Below are 20,462 nucleotides of genomic sequence, written 5' to 3'. Positions count from 1 at the left end.
CCAAAATTTCTCAGGCAAACCATTTTTTAAAATAAATTTATTTATTTTATTTATTTATCTTTGGCTGTGTTGGGTCTTCGTTGCCACGCGCGGGCTTTCTCTAGTTGAGGGATGCAGGAGCTACTCTTCATTGCGGTGCACGGGCTTCTCCTTGCAGTGGCTTCTCTTGTTGCGGAGCACGGGCTCTAGGTGTGCAGGCTTCAGTAGTTGTGGCTCCTGGGCTCTAGAGCGCAGGCTCAGTAGTTGTGACGCATAGGCTTATTTGGTCCGCAGCATGTGGGGTCTTCCCGGACCAGGGCTTGAACCCGTGTCCCCTGCCATTGGCAGGCGGATTCTTAACTCCTGCTCCACCAGGGAAGCTCAGGCAAACTATTTTTTAAAGATATTAAACCTAAAGTAAATTTCAGAAGTCACTATTGGGAGTTCCCTGGTGGCCTAGTGGTTAGGATTCCGAGCTTTCACTGCCGTGGCCCGGGTTCAATCCCTGGTCAGGGAACTGAGATCCCACAAGCTTCACGGTGCAACCAAAAAAAAGAAGTCGCTATCAATAGTATTCAAATATCTTTGTAGATGGAGACCAAACTATTATAGTTGCATTGTATTACCAAATTAATAGCATCTTTCTTCTTGAATGGTTGTATGATCAATTCTCTGACTTTGATTTCATAATTGCTTAAAGATCTTCTTACCTAATCTCACTTTAGAAAGTGGCTAGCGGACTATTTATTTCTCATCCAGGCTTTTCAAACCTCTCCTCTCTCACCTCATCTCATAGTTCTCTGTTGTTCTTATCAGGTGAGCATTATCATTATATATATTATACTTTAGATGTTTTCTAATATCAAATTTATTTCTCCTGATAGGCTCTGATCATATGGGGGAAGAACCAAGTTTTATTATTTGTTTGTATCATTTATAATTCCCATTAACAGACAAATACCATTAAAAAACACATTATAGAGTCAAGAACTGTGGAATAGATTTTAGATCAAATTTATAGATTTGTGGTCAAATGTATTTATGTCACTTACTTAGCTACATGAACTTAGGCAAGTTAATGAATTTCCTGAGTTTTGTTGCCCAAGAACCTAACAGGTTGTTTCATGGAACTTTACAAAGCTGTCTCATGCCATTACTTTCAAGAATAGCCAGTGTTTATTGAAAACATACTGGTTGTATACATTGAATAAGTTACTAACCTTGTTTATACTCAGTTTCCTCATCTGCATAATGGATATAAAAATAATTACTATCTTGGAACACTTTAATGGATATTGAATAAGGTAATGCACTAAATTTCTTAGCACAGTGTCTATAAATGTTCAACAATTTCAATAATTTTACCATTTCCCTCAAAATGACCAATGGCATTTCCTCCTCTTCACCTCAAGTTCACATCCTCAGTACCTGTGTGCTTTACTTATCCTGGAAGAAGTCTAGAAATCCAAGTAAAAGAAAAGAGGACAGATGTAGTCTGCTAGAACAAGAACCTATAGCTCAACTAGTAGAGGCTGGTGGGTCAGAGAGTTGACTAAATGTCCTTATGTTGTTAAATGATAAGAAATATTCATGTAAGATCATCTTTTCAAGCACAAGAAACAGATAATAGAAGGAACATTATGACTCCTTTGAAATGCAGCAAAAGAGCCATGGTTAAAATTTTAAAAAGTTAGAGTCATTAGCTAAACAAATCCTGACAGTTTCACAGTCACATAGACACCTAACAAAAGCATGATTTGTGAGTCACCCTTAAGAGGTCCTTCTGCATCAACATTCCATTTTGTTCCTTTACTATGGATACTACAACGTCATTCACTATTTTCTCTGCTAGCGAGGTGTGTTTAAAGTACAGCTAATGTTTCCTTTTATCAGTGATCAGAAGAGAGATTCTTTTCTGCATCTCACTGTATTGATCCTCTCTAAAAAGAGGGACATTGTTGAGGAAAATGAATCAATCCATTTCTTTAAGCTTTCAAACTGGAGACTGTCTTTCTTGGGTTTTGCCATTTTCTCTTAAGTACTAAAATGGTAGATGGTACTCATTGGCCCAACTATAAATAAGACTGAAAAATTATGAATTATGCCATATATAATTTATAATACTTAATAAAAAGGCAACCTGATAGAAAAATATTTTAAAGAGTACCTATCAAATGCTAGGCATTTGGTATTTAATTTACGTATAATTCTCTCATAATCCTCACAAAGGTGTAGTGGCACAGGAAATAGTAACATTATTTTTCGATCAAGGAAACTAAGGTCAGAAGGTTAAAAATAAATGAAAACAAATATCCCTTGTGGAAGCAATACCTTTAGGAGAGAAGCTTGAAAGAAAAATGGAATGAGAAATGAATCCCATTTACTTATTTTCTAGCAGGGAAAATATTATTATTACTAATGATTCATGTTATATTCATCGTTCAAATTTATTTTGAGTTTTATATTTTCATTTTAGTATGAACCAAAAAATAGAACTTTCAGGTATAATTTTCTTATTGAATTATTTTAATTCCCCCCTTCACCTCTGAAGTACATCTCAAATTTTATAGAGCAATTGGCTAAGAAAACGATTTTTTTTTTTTTTTTTGCTAGATAAATGCACTTTATATAGCACTACCCAAGAGTAAATTCCCTTTTATATTAGCTAGGTATGAACATGTGCATTGACGCATAAAGGAATATCTGTTATTTTAGATATTTTTATTAGTGGCCAGTCATCTTAGTTGCAGAAACAATAAAGCTAAAACCTTTGAAACCACGGTAGAAAATTATCATAATAAAGAGTTAGTGCAGAGAGATATGAAGCGTGTGCAAAACTGATTTCATTGAATTTTCAGTATTCTCCCTTGTGAAGAAAATAATTTGTGTAGTTATATATTTATTTTTCTTGGATGAACTCACTGTGAAGTATAAATATTTCCCTAACCAGAGGTTTTATATGTGAGCGGGTTTTTTTTTTTTTTTTTTCAGTACGCGGGCCTCTCACTGTTGTGGCCTCTCCCGTTGCGGAGCACAGGCTCCTGACGCGCAGGTTCAGTGGCCACGGCTCACCGGCACAGCCACTGCGCAGCATGTGGGATCTTCCCGGACCGGGGCACGAACCCGTGTCCCCTGCATTGGCAGGTGGACTCTCAACCACTGCGCCACCAGGGAAGCCCTGTGAGCGGTTTTTATAGCTTCCTAAACCTTTCTTCCCCTCCTGGAGAATCCAACCAACTTCTCTAATCTCAGCACTTTTCAAGAGGAAATCAGCACCTCTGAATGGTGCAGTCAAATTGTTCCCTTGCCACTAGTGTGTGTTTAGTGATGCCTGGAGAAGAATGGGAAGGAGGAGCCCAGGAGATAATTCCTCTTTGTTACATACCTCAGAATCAACCTGCACACTGCTGGGAGGCTGTCGGGCTCCACTCTTCCTGAATGCTATATGGAACATGATGTGTAGGTTATTTAAGGGGGAAAGAAGTATAGGGGATAGGGGTAGGAGGGTGAGTGTTGTTGGGGCCCAGTGCAGACCACCCCAAAATATGCCTTAATGACATGTTGATTATTTTGAAGTAAAGTTACTTAAGAAACAGCCAAGGCAAGAGTGACACTTTGACCCTCCTCTCTGTCTCCCTGAAAGCAGGAAATAAACCTCTCATGTGAAAGGTGCCCTCCTGGAAGGACACCCTTATCACAAGAGATAGAAAATTCAGTCAGTTGAGTAATATTCCATTGTATATATGTACCACATCTTCTTTATCAATTCTTCTGTCGATGGACATATAGGCTGTTTCCATATCTTGGCTATTGTAAACAACACTGCAATGAATACTGGGGTGCAGTTATCCTTTCAGACCATGTTTTTCTCCTGGTATATGCCCAGAAGTGGGATTGCAGGATCATATGGTAGCTCTATTTTTAGCTTCTTAAGGAACCTCCATAGTGTTCTCCATATATACAATGGAATATTACTCAGCCATTAAAAAAATGAAATAATGCCATTTGCAGCAACATGGATGGACCTAGAGACTGTGATACTGAGGGAAGTAAGTCAGACAGAGAAAGAGAAATATTGTATGATATCAGTTATATGTGGAATCTAAAAAAAATGATACAGGTGAACTTATTTACAAAACAGAAACAAACTCACAGACTTAGACAATGGACTTATGGTTACCAGTGGGGAGGAGGTGGGGAGGAGGGATATTTAGGGAGTTTGGGATTGACATGTGCACACTGGTATATTTAACCAAGAGGCACATGAAAAGATGTTCAACATCACTAATTATTAGAGAAATGCAAATCAAAACTACAATGAGGTATCACCTCATACTGCAGACTGGCCATCATCAAAAAATCTACAAACAATAACTGCTGGAGAGGGTGTGGAGAAAAGGGAAACCTCTTGCACTCTTGGTGGGAATATAAATTGATACAAGCACTATGGAGAACAGTATGGACATTCATTAGAAAACTAAAACTAGAACTACCATATGATCCAGCAATCCCACTACTGGGTGTATACCCTGAGAAAACCATAATTCAAAAAGACACATGTACCCCAATGTTCATTACAGCACTATTTACAATAGCCAGGACATGGAAACAATCTAAATGTTCATCGATAGAGGAATGGTTAAAGAAGATGTGGTACATGTATACAATGGAATATTACTCAGCCATAAAAAGAAATGAAATTGGGTCTTTGTAGAGATGTGGATAGACCTAGGGTCTGTCATACAGAGTGAAATAAGTCAGAAAGAGAAAAATAATATCATATATTAACGCATATATGTGGAATCTAGAAAAATGGTACAGATGAACCTATTTGCAGGGCAGTAATAGAGACACAGATGTAGAAAATGGACATGCGGACCTGGTGGGGACGGAGAGGGTTCGACGAATTGGGAGATCAGGATTGACATATATATGCTACCATGTGTAAAATACATAGCTAGTGGGAACCTGCTGTATTAGCACAGGGAGCTCAGCTTGGTGCTCTGTGATGACCTAGAGAGGTGGGATGGGGGGCGGGGGTGGGAGGGAGGTTCAAGAGGGAGGGGATATATGTATACACGTAGCTGATTCACTTCATTGTACAGCGGAAACTAACACAACATTGTAAAGCAACTATATTCCAGTAAAAAATAAATAAATAATAAAAAATAAAATATATAACCAACAAGGACCTACCACAGGAAACTCTGCTCAATATTCTATAACAATCTAATTGGGAAAAGAATTTGAAAAAGAATAGATACATGTATATGTATAACTGAATCACTTTGTGGTACACCTGAAACTAACACAACATTCTTAATCAACTATACTCCAATATAAAGTAAAAAGTTAAAAAAAAAGAAAGAAAATTCATTCGGGCTGAGAAGCCGCGGTAAACAAACCTTGTTATTTCTTTAATTTGCTACTCCAAACCCAAACTCTGTTTAGATTCTGCACTAGTTAATCACTCAAAGCCTGTTTATTTGTCCTGTTAATTCCTCACAAATTTGTTTCTTTGTCTTAAAAGTATAAAAGCTGCCTTCTTTGGCCATTCCTTAGGTCCTATTTCTATGAGACCTCTATGTGCCCAAGTTAAAATTAATTTCTTTTTCTCCTGTTAATCTGTCTTGGTCAATTTTATGATTAGTCCAGCCATAAGAACTCAAGAGGAATAGAGGGGAAAATTTTCCCCTCCCTGACAGTGTGGGTCTGTGTGTGTGTGTTGGAGGGCGTTCCTGCTGTTTGAGATGATTTTACTGAACTTTTCTGAGTGGCCTAACTACAGAAGATTGAGTTTTCATGTACATTTTTATTGAAAATCTATCCATAACCCAATTGTATCCTTTACAAATAAGGAATTGACAACATTGTTTTCATGTAAAACAAATTTGAATAGACAATGTATAAGAGAAGAAGAAATACTGATTGAAAAGTACATATAGAAATATTCTACCTCTCCAGCTTCAGTGTTAGAGACAAATGAGCACATGTAAAAATAACAGAACATTTAATATGAGAATGTTTGCAGTAAATGGGCAGTTTTACCCTGATGGTGAGGCAAAAATTGGGGAGATCTTATCAGAAAATGTCCCCCAATATATCAAACTCTTAAATATTTTTATAACCAACCCTTAATACATAATCCTACTTCTGTAAATAAACCCTGAGAGGTCAACAAACTAAAAACACCAAAAACAGTAAAAAGTTAAAATGTCCACATTGATACATTGTATAGCCTTATTCAAAATATTGAATACTTGGAAATGACACTTTAAACTGAAAAAAGAGGCGTCGACAAATAAATTATGGCATGCTTTATATGAAGAAATACTATGTGAGGATTAAATTCATCTTTGTAAAATATTGTAATATCATGGAAACTTTTGTTTTATATTACATGAAAAGATATATATTTTATATGTACACTATTTAATATGATATCAAAATTATTTACAGTTTAAACTATAAACTATGAGAAAAGTATACTGAAAATTTTAATTTTTATCAGTGACTATATCTGTCATTCTGGGTACTCGTTTTTTTCCTATTTTTCTACTTTCTATATCCTAAATATTTTCTCATGAGCACATATCAATTTTTAAAATGAATAAAAATAAATCTCATTAAAATTATTTTTAAGATGAGACTTAGAGTTTGGTAGGATTTTTGAGGGGGATTTATCATTTTATTAAAAACCTAAAATAAGCTAATCACCACCACCTCCCCAAAATGTTGAAAGATGTCATCTGAATAGCATGGATTACTCCTCCAGAAAACTAGATCACATTCTGGCTTCGTTATTATTTTAGAAAACTCACCTTTCAGCCATCTGCAATATGGGCCATCATTCATATCGAACTTAATTAGAAAACAGTTTGGAAGTTGGAGAAATTCCTAATTTAAATCAATTAAAGGGAAAGTTGTCAGGTTCGCTTTGGGTTTGCTTATCTCTACTCTCACAGCAGGACTGAAGAGATCTGTCTTCCCCAATCTCCTTGTACTCCTCCAGGATTATGTCATAGTGTTCAGTGTGTAAATCTAGGAACTTGTGGTGGCAATTAGCATCTGAGGCTCCTGCCATAGCTAGGAGAAGTCTGGGTAACAAATGAAGGCATCCCAGGATTCCACGCTGAAAATTCTTTGATGGGTGCTTCCATTCACAGTGACATATCTGTAGTTTTGGGGGCCAGGCAACCCTGTGCTGTAGCCCTATTTCCATTCTGTGTTGAGAGCTCTTCTTCCTTCCCTCACCCATGCTCTAAATCCTATTGTGTCACAGTTAATCTAGTTATCAAATGGAAAAAGCATGTCACATAGTGATTATTTAAGGAGCACATTCCTTTCACTGAATAGATCATTATAGGTTCTTTACCTCTCCATTGCTAAAATAAGATTCCTTGCCTTATCTGTCACCTGCCCATATCCCTGCTGGCTTAAAATGTGCGCTCACTCTCCACCCAACTTAGAGAGAACTACTTTTTGTACAGTAATTTCATCTTCTAGTGCATTCTAAAATTATCATTATCTGCCAAGCACAGGGGATAAGATATATTCTCCAAGGTGATTTTACATAGATAGATAGATAGATAGATAGATTTTTTCCCCCAAAATTAAGGCTCATGGGCATTTATACATCTGCCTTCTCTGAGGCTGTGGTCCATGAGAACAGTCACCAAGTTTTAATCATCTTTAGTATCCTAAGATATACATGACTCTCAATTTATGACTTACAATCAATGAATGAATGAATGAAAAAAAAATAGCTGTCTTGTATTATTTTTGAGTGCAAAAGTGATGGAATTTCTGAAATGTTTTGATAATTTGAGAAAATAATCCAGGATATTTGAAACTATACATACCTTAAAATTCCAGAATATATTATGGTTTATACATAGAATAAATCAAAAGAAATTTCTAAGCAAGAGACTAGAAAGTCTAGACTATATTATAGTAATGCATTAGGATATTTAATGGAAAATCCTAGACTAGGGGTTAGAAGACTCTATTCAGACTTTCTGTCTGTAGTCAAAATAGATGTAAAAGTTAAAACAATTACCCAAGTAATTAGGATGATTAGATTTTCTATTCTCCTCACATACTTTTAATGTGCAGATTTGTCTCCTATCAGACTGTAAACTCTTTAAGGTCAGAAATTCCACTTTTCTTTGAGTTTCCAGAATTGCCTCCCTTGGACTGTGTCTTAGTAGGTACTCATTTGGTTAACTGTTGTAAGCTAGCTACCGTAGAATGTACAGGCTCCAGAGATCTCAGTTCTCTTGCTCTTTGGTAGTTTCCTCTGGTACCTCAATTGCAGTTTACCAAGGTTCTTTCTGAAGGGCTGGTCCCATGTGGAAGAGCCCAGGGCAGAGAAGAGGACACTGCTAAAACAAGAGGTGTCTAGGGCATACCTTACAGTCAAGTTTACAGGTTTAAACTCGACTATGCTTTAAAATTGTCAGACACTTTTTAAATGAAGGCTCCTAGGCTCATATCTAGATATCCTGATTCAATGTTCTTGGACTACAGTCCAGAAAGACACTATTTATTTATTTGCTTGTTATTGAGGTATAATTGACATATGACATTATATTAGTTTCAGGTGTACAACGGTAATGATTTGATATTTGCATATATTGTAAAATGATCACCACAATAAGTCTAGTTAATGTCCATCATATATGTAATATATATAATGTGCTTTATGACATCTATTAAGGAGAAGACATTCTATTGAGATTTTGCTACAATAATAGCTACAGAAAAATAGGAAGACTGAAGGAAGAACCTGCTGTTCCCTTCTGCACAGGTCACTAAGGAACCCATGGGGAGGGAAAAGAGAGGGGTGCCTGGTAATGACCAGAGAGAGGACCCCCTGGATGCTATCTGGCATGAGGAGTCTGATATGAGAGAGAGAGAGAAAAAGAGAGAGACAAAGAAATAAAGAGAGAGAGAGAGGGGCTAACAGCCCAGGTTTCATGAGGGAGGGACAGGTGGGGTCCAAAGAGGTCACAGCACTTGGGAGTCATTGCATCAGAGCCTGCACCATGTCCTTCACCAGCACATCACCATCTTCTCACTGTTGACTGTCAGCTGGGCAGCTCCAGTGGATGGGGCATTCCAGGGTCAGTGGGACCAGTCTCCCACTGGTCAGTGTCCTTCCTGCAAACCTGTACCCACCATAGGCCCCACAAGGGACACAGCCCAGGTTGGCAATGGCAGTCACTTTCTGCACCACAACATTGTTACTCTGACAGGTGTCTGGCAGCTTGAGCTCCTCTGTGATCTCATTCATGCCTGTCAGCTTTCCCTGTTCCTGAACTCATTCTCACTCATGAACACAGAGCCATCAGTTCCCCAGTGGCCGGATGGAGACATAGAACTCTTGGGTTTTGTTCACAGCTGGAAGCCTGGCCACCTAGGTTGAGTCACAGAAATTAATGTCCATGACAGCAGTGGCAGATTCTCTGAGTACTTAGGGCTCGATTTTAGGATGTTAATGCCAGCAGGAAGTTCAGGGCATGCTCACATGAAGGCCCTTGACAGGGGTATCAGAGCTGTTGAAGAAGTAAATGTGCACAGCCACTACGTGGGAGTCCCGGGAGAAAGGCTGGCTGCTGAAGATGTAGCCCACAGATAGCCCCTCACCAGCTAAAAGGTGCAGCAGCTCCTGCCTCCCAACACCCAATACTGGAATCGGGAGTGAGGGCACGGCGGGGGCAGAGTCTGTGTCAGGCCCTGTAGGTCAGCAGCCAGACTGCTAGACACAACGCTGGGAGGAGAGACAGGCTGGATATTGGGAGGGGTGAAGTCCTCTAGATTGAGCAGGGAGATCTCCTTGGCTGCAGGGGCACTTTTGCCACTGGTTTTTTGTTTGTTTTTTGGTTTTCCTCTAGGAGGCAGGTTCCATCTGCTCTTCCTCAGACCCTGCTGCCTCTCAGACTTTGATGAACTATTAATGGAATCACTGTTGTCATCTGAGAAGGAGCCTGAGCACTTTCTTCCTCTTCACCTTATTCTCACCTTCCTCCTCACTCTGATCACTCTCGCTGCTCTTCCCCTTCCCCTCATCCTCATCCTGGTCTTCATTTTTGAACTCACTGCTAGACTCCCTGGAGCTGCTATTGCTGCTGCTCTTACTGTATGATTCACTCTCAAACTGGTGGTCGCTGCCTGTAGACTGTGAGCTCTGAGTCCCCCTCAGAGGCTAAGTAGAAAGGTTTCTCCTTCTTCTTCTTCCTCTTCCTCCCCCTCCCTTCCCCTCCCCTCCCTCCCCTCCCCCTCCCCTTCCCCTCCCCTTCCCCTCCCCTTCCCCTCCCCTCCCCTTCCCCTCCCCTCCCCTTCCCCTCCCCTTCCCCTCCCCTCCCCTTCCCCTCCCCCTCCCCCTCCTCTCCTCCTCCTCCTCCTCTTCCTCCTCCTCCTTCTTCTTCTTCTCCTCCTGATTTGATCATGTGGTCCATTCACATATCTCCAAGTTGTACAAAGATGGATCCGGGGTTTCCTCTGGCCAGTCTGTGAGTTCCTGGTAGCCTGTGGCCTTGGCATTGAGCAGATGAGACAGTGAGCCCATCTGTAAGTGATCCTGGTCTTTGAAGAATAATTCCAAGACTGGGAGTGGTTTGGGTGCCAGGAAGAGTGCTTGGCATGGCAGCTGAGGGCCCCACACTGCTCCAAAGGGACCATAAATTGCTGGGTGAAGTGCGCCTGGTTTCTGATATCACAGTTCTTGTTGTACACCGCCAGACTCAGTACATACATGCTCAGCAGTTTGGTCTACTTAGAGTTGGTCAGGTAAAGCTTGGCCAACCAGGTTGATGACCTGCAGGTTGAAGATGTCCTCCTCTGCTGTGAAGGACTTGGCTGTTTTTCTCAGGACGTCAGATGCAATCCTAGGGACATGCTCACAGTACTCACTGAAGAGCCACAGGATGCTGGCTCACACCATGGCCACCTGGATGTTTTCTGATCTTTGCCCAGTGTTTGATGATCTCATGTTGTGCTGGGTCTATCTGCAGCAGCTTCTTCATGATGACCACTGACTCTGTGACCACGAGCTCATCACAGTGGGACAGTAGCTGCACCAGGTCATTGCAGCAGATGTCACCCACTCAGCCTATGTTAGTTGCCCAGCGTCTAGTGGCTTGGACCGTGGCTGCCACAAAATCCCTGTCTGTGCTGTGAATGTAGGTCTGGCATTCCCGTAGGAAAGTTATGGATGTTAGTCTCATTTGCCAGGTTGGTCGGTGCTTCTAGCTTCAGGATCTTATCTGGGTGGGGTTGATGGGCCTGATGTAGAAAGTCTTCTAGGAGGGCTCAAACATGTCTGGGCATAGTGGACATGGTGGCCACATTCTGGAGCACCATGTACTGCACCTCACTGCAGGGAGAGAATGGGTCAGAGGTACTTGGGCCCCTCAGTTGGAGCAAGGGGCAGCAGGTAGGGGGAGAAGGGAGGTGGGCCAAATAGGAGGGAGGGAAGGATAAGTGGGAGGAGGGCACCAGTAGGTAGAGGATATCAGTGGGAGAAGGACAGGACTGGTGTCAGTGCGGGGGTAGGTGAACTAGGGTGTGGAGGTTGGAGGGGGTGTGATACACTCAGAGTCCTGGAGAAGCCTTTTTTTTTTTTTTGAGAGCACAAAATATTTTATTTAACAACTTACAGTGTAACAATTTGCATTTAGGAGAAATAGCTCCTCCCTTAAAGAAAGCTTCTTGAATCAAAAGCTGCTGGCAGTTTGGGAATTCCCTGGCGGTCCAGTCATTAGGACTCTGTGCTTTCACTGCCGAGGGCTGGGGTTCAGTCCCATGCTGGGAACTAAGATCTCACAAGTTGCGCAGCCAAGAAAAAGAAAAAGAAAAAGAAAACTTGCTGGTGGTCGACACAGAGAGCAATGGGCAGGGCTGGACTGGAGGAAGCCGAGGGAGCCAGGAGGGCCTCAGGTCCCAGGAATCACACTCAGCGCTGACGAAGGGAAATAAGAGGCTGCGTGTCATAAAGCCCAGCCTTTCTCAAGGTGGCAAGAACAAATGGATCCATTCCTACAAGTCTGTGAAACCTCGTGGATAACGTTCTGTGGGTCTCTCCTAGAGGATCAAGTGAACCAGAAAAATGGGAAGGACCTGTGCTAATTCCACATTTACACGATTCCCACACGTAGAATTAAAATACCCAGTACACTAGGTTCCCCCAGCAGAACCTACAGACAACATTTCCTAATGATTTTTATAAATATTTAAATCTTTTTTTCAGTCTCTTTAGATTTAACAAGAATGTTAATAGTTTTCGGCACCGTGGATGAAGCGTTAAAACTCCGAGTCCAATAAGAGGAGGTCATTTTTTTGAGGTTTAATATGGCTGATAGTCAACATGCTAACTACTGAAGATCTTAGAGTGGAAAAAATTTGATGCGCATATACGATGAACAATACGTGATGGACAGTACGTAGTAGACAATACGGAACGGAACGGGTGGTACCTGGGAGGAGGGAGAAGGGGCGGAGCCTAGAGTTAACAGGAAGATGGCGCCAGGCGGGCCGGAGCTCTATTGAGGGAGCGCTGGACGACGGCGCCGCAAGCCCTCAGGCCTCTAGACTGTGTTAAAGAGACGCCTGTCCCTCAGGCTAGGCTTTAAGATGAACAAAGGAGCCTCATTCACATAAATTCCGGGCACTTCTGGAGGTGCCACCTGTGCGCTGAGCCCTGCAGCGGGTGAGTGGCCTCCGAGCCGTTTAAGTGTTTTTTCTCAGGGTCTTGAGGATGGGGGCCCCCTTGGTTTTGAAAACTAGATGTTTTGGGAGCTTGTCTCTCAGGTGCAGGTCTTAAAAGCTGGGGTCCAAACCCTTTTCTCCTTAGGGAGGACCATGGATTTCGAGTTCCCTCAGGGTGTGGGTTGCGCCACCGCACGTGGGGTTTATGGAGCAATTGTGCCTCAGACTCTGGTGGCCTCTTCGACGGGGGGCCTTGCCTCATTGGCTGGAGGTGTAGGAGTCACTCAGACTCCGTTTTTAGGTGTCGTTCCCCTCCCTCCGGAAGTTGTTATGTATATAGCTGCGGATTCAGCGTGTCTGTGGGAGTAGGTGAGTTCTGGGTTTTTCTACGGTGGCGTTCTGAAGCCAGGACGGTGCTGGAGGCTGGGAGTCTGAAATGAGAGTGAGAACCCTACGCATTTTTTTTTTTTTTTTTTTTGCGATACGCGGGCCTGTCACCACTGCGGCCTCTCCCGTTGCGGAGCACAGGCTCCGGATGTGCAGGCTCAGCGGCCATGGCTCACGGGCCCAGCCGCTCCACGGCACGCGGGATCCCCCCGGACCGGGGCACTAACCCGCGTCCCCTGCATCGGCAGGCAGACTCCCAACCACTGCGCCACCAGGGAAGCCCAGGGCCTACGCATTTTAAACAAGCATCAGCTGTTCTTTATGTCTAGGTGGTTCATTGACCACAGACTGAGAAACTGCCCTGAGGAATATCACTTGTTCCACCTTTCCTGCCCCCTCGTAATCGCTCAGGCACGTAATCCGTCCTCTCTAGAGTAATATCTAGAAGTTGGGGTGTGGTCTTGGCCAGGTAATCTTGCAAAACAACACAATGGGACCATCAATGTGATGTTCTAGTTCTAGCTCCAAAGAATTTTCTTTGAAGTTATTTTCTTGTCTCCTCACCATGGATACCTGCCCTCCCGTCACCATAATAATCCATGTCCCATTAAGCACATTCAGGCGTTACCTAAAGAAGTAAAGTGGTGATGAATTTTGCTGAATCCCTTTGGGGTGTCGTCTCAACTTATGCTTGGTTTGTGGGCTTTGGCATGTTTTAACGCTCCAACAATGAGCTCTAGAACGGTCCAAAGGCACAGGGCTTCTCAGCATCTTGGCGCTGACCTGAAAGAAATCACAAGTAGCAAATGAGGAAGAGTTTTAAAACAATGTGTTCTAAATACAGCAACAATATGTGTGTATATATTTGTAAATGCATAGGAAAATTTTTTTGAAAAACATGCACACTCTGGCTACACCCAGGGATGGGTACTAGAACTGGGGGTTAGTCAAAGTGGCCTTTATTATTATCACAGTTTTCTGTCAGTGTTATTTATTTCAAAATTTCTTTCAAGTTGCTTTGGTTTTGTTTTACAGTTGGCACATTTTCAAGTACATCTTGAGTGTATATTTTTAAAGTTGGCAGTAATGTTAATACATTTTAAAATATTTTACTTGTCTCTAGCCTAATAATAACAATATTATAACAAGAAATAGCCCTATCACAAAAACTATTTTTTGATAGAAAAGGTGAGAGGATTACAATGAAAGATTCTCTACTCCTTAAGGTGTATGTATATTAGGCAGAATTCTCTCCCATTATGATAGTGTCCCCATTTAAGCCTGTTTCGAGAAAATATCTATAGAAATTTCCTGTGAGCATTTTTGGAAGAGAGCTTTTTTTTTCCATGTGTCACCTGTAAGGAGGTGGGGTAGTTCTTGTCTGAAGTACAGAATCTCTGAATGACCCACAATTATGTACAATGTATGGATAGATGAATGTCTGGGGTATAGGAATAGATTAGTAAATTGTTAGAAAACAAAACACCTTGACAGAGGTGATGTTACATACACATATATACCGTGACATCGTGATACCTATGTGTTTCTTCATCACAGTGGGACACTCTTTTCTTAGCTGGAATTTACCTAGCAAGTGACAGTTGACAGCTGAAGAGTAAAATATAAACAGCGTGATCACTGTAGCATGGGGTGGGGAGAGAGAGGGAGAGAAGACACTGAGTATGGCATTCAGGTTAAAGCAGCAGGTCTGAACCTTGGCTGCACATCATAACTGCCGAGGGAGCTTTTAAAAAGACATAGTGGAGCCCCACTCTCATAGATTCTGATTTAATGGCCTGAGATGGGGCTCAGGCAATATTAGTTTTAGAAGCTCTCCATCTGATTCTCATGTGTAAGCAGGGTTGCAAATCACTAGAATAGAGAGAAAAATATCTGTAGCGGTGGTGGTGAAGTGTACTGGTAAAGCAGACATGGGTAGCAATTGATAAACACTTCAAACTTGAATATTTTGATCAATTGTAAGATCAGGCCTAAGTAATGCTAGTAAGGATTCAGAAACATGAAAGAAACCAGTTGTAGGGCACACCAGGGCAGCACAATACTTTGGAACACATTGAAAAGAAGAAGAAAGACCAGATTAGAATAGAGACAATTTATTCATTCCAGAACCTGGACAGGATTATTTCTAAGAATTTTGTATTTAAGTTTAATCAATAACTACTCAAATGTAGATGTCTTACCTAACTCTTCATCCCAGGCTGAATACATACATACATACAGTAATTTCCATGCTCAAGTATTTAGTCCACACAGCCTAACCAAAGCTCAGTGAGATGCTAGTTTGGTAATCACACCGACAAATAGTTGAGATGGATGATTCCATCTTCATTATTGAAAGCACAGTCTTAGGACTATATCATGCAAGTGTTGTCCTACAATTCTTTGTTTAAAGTATGTTTATCATCTGTTCTACCCTGGCCTTCAGGGGTACATCTGTCTTCTCCCTTCCCCCTTCCATTGTTCAGTTGGCTGGGAAGGCTAGATTTGGGGCTTCACTCTCTGGGTATATCAAATTGTTTGCATGCATATCATAATCTTAGTAGAAATCTCTGAATGCATGAGAATTTTAGAAATGTATGCTACTATTAACAAAATAAACAAATAAAGAATTTGCTAGGCCCCAGAACCTAGCATACTGTTCATAACTTGGATTATGAAATAATGGACAAGTACCTTTTCAAAATTTTGATTTTCTAATCTCTTTTATACATCTTCATTGATTCTATGGAGTTTGTTATTTAAACACTCTTCCTTTTATTTGCTGCTTTATTTTTAACTTTACTCCCTTTTGAAATCATCCTGGAGTCCAGCATGAAGTTCTTTTTTTTTTTTTTTAAACATCTTTATTGGAGTATAATTGCTTTACAATGTTGTGTTAGTTTCTGCTGTATGACAAAGTGAATCAGCTATATGTATACATATATCCCCATATCCCTTCCCTCTTGCGTCTCCCTCCCACCCTCCCTATCCCACCCCTCTAGGGGGACACAGAGCACGGAGCTGATCTCCCTGTGCTATGTGGCTGCTTCCCACTAGCTATCTATTTTACATTCATTTGGTAGTGTATATATGTCAGTGCTATTCTCTCACGGTCTCACTTCGTCCCAGCTTACCCTTCCCCCTTCCCAGGTCCTCAAGTCCGTTCTCTGTGTCTGTGTCTTTATTTCTGTCCTGCTCCTAGGTTCATTAGAACTGTTTTTTTTTTTTAGATTCTATATATATGTGTTAGCATATGGTATTTGTTTTTGTCTTTCTGACTTACTTCACTCTATGGCAGTCTCTGGGTTCCATCCACCTCACTACAGATGACTCAATTTCGTTTCTTTTTATGGCTGAGTAATATTTCATTGTATATATATGCCACACCTTCTTTATCCATTCATCTGTCGATGGACACCTAGGTTGTTTCCGTCTCCTGGCTATTATAAATAGTGCTGCAATGAACATTGTGGTAAACAGCATGAAGTTTTTGGATTAGTTATTTTTGGGGTGTTGTTATTTTAAATTGTAATGTTAACATTTTGATAGCATATTCACTAGATAATAACCAAATACATCAAATAATATTTTTGGCTTAGAAGGCTTATATTTTCAGGAGCAAGGTGAGGCTTATCAGAAGGTCAATGATGATTTCATCTGGAAAAATTCAATATATTTTTTCTAGGATTTTATTGACTGTTGTGACTAAGTTAACTGTCTTGTTCATTCAATCTGTTAAAAAACACTTTAAAATACTGAGAATTAGATATGCATTTTTGTTGTTGTCGAGGGAGGAGAGATTAAAAGATTTTACAGTCAAAAAAACAAACTAAAGAAATGTAAATGTTCTTTTTCTCTTTATCTATCATATCATTACAAAGTTGTTTTGTGACAGCCATCAATAATAAATTTTAAACTCGAAAATGCTCAGCTTCTTGGTTCAGAAAATAATATGTCTTTATCCTCTGCAATTTCATCTGAAAATATATCTAGGGAGAAAACCAGGTAATTTCTTTTCCTAAGGGAATGAAGATTACTGCACATCCTTTCTAAGAATCTCATTGACTTTTCTTATTATCTGAAGATAATTTTCAAAGTTATGTCTAATAGCTGTCTGTAAATAAATCCCAGAAATTGTATTTATTAAAACCTCTATCAAAAGTCATTCTTAATTATTTTAATAATACTATTATTTATTAAGTATTAGTCTTAACACCTAGAGTACACTTTAGCAATTTTTACAGTTTTATTTAAAGAAAGATAACCTATATTTAATTCAGGCAATAAAACATCATTGGAGGTGAGACAGTGGTGGTCAGCATATGAAGCTTGACTGTAAGGAGTTTACATTTTGAACCTAGAACAGTTACTAGCACATATTTGACACTCAATAAATAGGATGTAAAGAAGGAAGGAGAAAGAGTTCTGCTGTCACTTTCTATCTGGGATATATTTTTTTCTTTTTTCCAAAACATGCATATCTGAGGCTTATTACATGTACCTATATGATAAGGCTCTATTGTCCAAAGTTTTTGTTATATTTTACTAGAAATGCCGTTTTTTTGCAGATATTTTGTGGTATCAGATATAAAGAAAAAGAGATTCTAAAAAGGCTTTTCTGTCTTATTTCCATAGCTAGTCCTGAGAGAGTAGTAATTTTATTTTATTTATTTAGAGGTAACAATAAATATGATTTCTGTCAATTGTGAGGTAGAAAGAGATCATATGTGGTGGTTTCACACATAAGCAGTTATTTCTGGATTTAAAATAAAAACAAATAGATCAACTTCAGTAGTACTGTTGAGCACATAGCTGCATTTTAAAAGTTCAGAGAATCAATTGAGTGTCCATTTATCAAAATCGTATGATTTTTTTCCCTTGGATTTAAAAGCTGGACTAGGCATATCATGAAAGCAGACATTTTGATGAAGATTACAAAAAGATTTAGACAAGAAATGTTTAAGCAAATGAAAAATTGTGTTTCTGAATCAGTAAGAGCAATAACAAGAAAAATTCCAAATACAGATAAATGAGGTTTTATTTCATGCCTTCAATCAAGTATGCTGTCTGTACAGTTTAAGGAGTCTTTCATTTTTTTTGAACTGGTTTACCAATTTATAATAGAAAGTGGAATTTAGACTGGGTCTACAGAACACTGTCAATGAGTATGATTGATGAAAACGGTTCCTGAAATTTAGAGCTTTCTCCTCTTCCTTAACTATTTATTTTGTGTCTATTTATTGTATCAGTACAGACTCAGAGTCCTAATTTATTAAATAGATTATAATCTAAATAATTATGATTTATTTTGATGCTAAAATTTTCCCCGAACGGGAGCTCCGTCATTTTGCTCCTGTGTCCTTTTGACAAGTCTCCATCATTTCTTGTATGTCTTTAACTTATAACGTAAGTATTATTATATGACTTCATGTATAGCATAAGACCTTGCTGTGGTTTACTTCTCTTGCCTCTTTACTGGCCTTTGTAATATTGTTGTTATGCATTTAGCTTCTAAATATATTATAAACCTCCCAAGACATTGTTACTATTTTTTACTATACACATTCAAGAGATTAAAAGGAAGAGAAAGTATGTTATAATTATATATTTATAATGTCTGGTGTCCTTAATTGCTTTATGTAGCTACCTGTTTCTATCTGGTATTATTTTCCTTCTGCATGAAGGACCTTTTAGCATTTACTGCAGCACAGGTCTGCTGGTGATGAATTCTTTTAGCCTTAGATGTCTAAGAAAGTCTTTATTTCATCTTCATTTTTGAAGGCTTATTTTGCTATGTTGTCAATTCTAGGTTGATAGTGTTTTCTTTTAGTAGAGTAGTTGCTCCACTTTCCTCTGACTTGCATTGCTTCTGATGAGAAATCTATCATTCTTATCTTCATTCTTTTATTCAAAACATATCACTTTTCTCCAGCTGCTTTTAAGATTTTCTCTTTCTCGCTGTTTTTAAGCAGTTTAAGATGAGCTTTTGTGTTGTCTTCTGTACTTGGGATTTGTTGAGCTTCTTGGATCTGTGGAATTGTAGTTTTCATCAAATCCAGAACAATTACAGCCATTATTTCCTCAAGTCTTTTTTTTTCTACCTCCTGCCCTGAGTTGTTTTCCTTTGACTCCAGTTACACATGTGGTAGCCCACTTGAAGTTGTCCCCCAGCTCACTGATGATACATTCACTTTTTTCACAGTCTTCATACTCCCCGTGTTTCATTTTGGGTAGATTCTGTTGCTGTGTATTCAAGTTCACCAATCTTTTCTTCTGAAGCACCCCCTGTTTTCAATCCAAACAAGTGTGTTTCATGTCAGACATTGTAGTTTTCACATTTAGAAGTTCAATTTATTTTTCATATCATTCATGTCTCTACTTATGTTTAATATTTCCCCTTTCATCTTGGAATATAGAAATATAATAGTAACAGTTTTAATGTCCTTATTTAATAATTCTATTATCTGGGTCATTTCTCAGTCTGTTTCTATTGATTGGTTTTTCTCCTCCTGGGTCATACTTTCCTGATTCTTAGCTTACCTCATAGTTTTTGATGGAATGCCAGGCATCGTGATTTTAACTTTGTTGCTGCTGAATATTTTTGTATGTCTATAAATATTCTTGAGCTTCCTTCTGGAGCACAGTTATGTTACTGAGAAATCCTTTTGAGATTGCTTCTAAGCTATGTTAAGTAGCATTAGATTAGACTAATCTACATCTAATTTCGCCCCACTACTGAGATATTCTGAGTTTTCTAAGTACTCTATTAGATTTGCTGTGAATTAAGAGTTTTGTTTCCTTTCTGATTGCATGATACTTTCCCTGCCCTCAAGTTGTTTCCCTTAAATGTGTGTTTGTCAGTCATGAGATGAAGATTTGAGGAAATGCTCTGCTGAACTTTATTGTTTTATTTCTGTGCAGATCCTGTCTCTCCAGTATTTTGACCTGTAAACCTTTCACATCTTGGCCTGCTTCTTTTAATCACCTCCTAATTACCCCATTGATGAGGAAGGGATTTCCACCCTAGAGTTATGGAAGTAACCAAACACATATCACCCAACACTGGATAAATGAGATCGACCATAGTCGCATATGTTATTAGTCACATATACTCACAGCCTAGGGGAGGAGGACACAGCACACCACATGGACCATATAGAGGTGGCACTCAGGGACAGAGTGAACAACTAGAGGCTATGGGAGACAGGCTTTGTAGTACTAAGGGGTGTGATCTTAGTTATTGTGGTAGGTTGTGATTAGTGTGTTTAATAATTCCATGGGCTGTCAGGAAACTGAAAGCCACTACTCAAAGACAAACAAGAACTGTGCCTGGTCTTACTAATAAGGGAAGTTGTTTGGCTAGAGGACCTCATCCACCAGAGCAGAGT

General features: G+C 39.7%; 1 long non-coding RNA gene and 1 pseudogene across 1 annotated transcript in view; one reads left to right on the top strand and one right to left on the bottom strand.

Annotated features, from left to right (window-relative positions):
• Window positions 1-20,462, top strand: part of LOC141277130 (uncharacterized) — a 105,793-nt gene that overhangs the window by 23,973 nt on the left and 61,358 nt on the right. The gene's annotated exons all lie outside the window — the stretch shown is intronic.
• LOC101339495 (AP-3 complex subunit beta-2-like) overlaps window positions 9,005-20,462 on the bottom strand; it is a 53,363-nt pseudogene continuing 41,905 nt past the window's right edge.

Source organism: Tursiops truncatus, chromosome 19 (genome assembly GCF_011762595.2).
Source record: "Tursiops truncatus isolate mTurTru1 chromosome 19, mTurTru1.mat.Y, whole genome shotgun sequence".
NCBI lineage: Eukaryota > Metazoa > Chordata > Mammalia > Artiodactyla > Delphinidae > Tursiops > Tursiops truncatus.
Note: the sequence above shows the minus strand (reverse complement) of the source record. Positions and strands in the feature narration are given on the sequence as shown.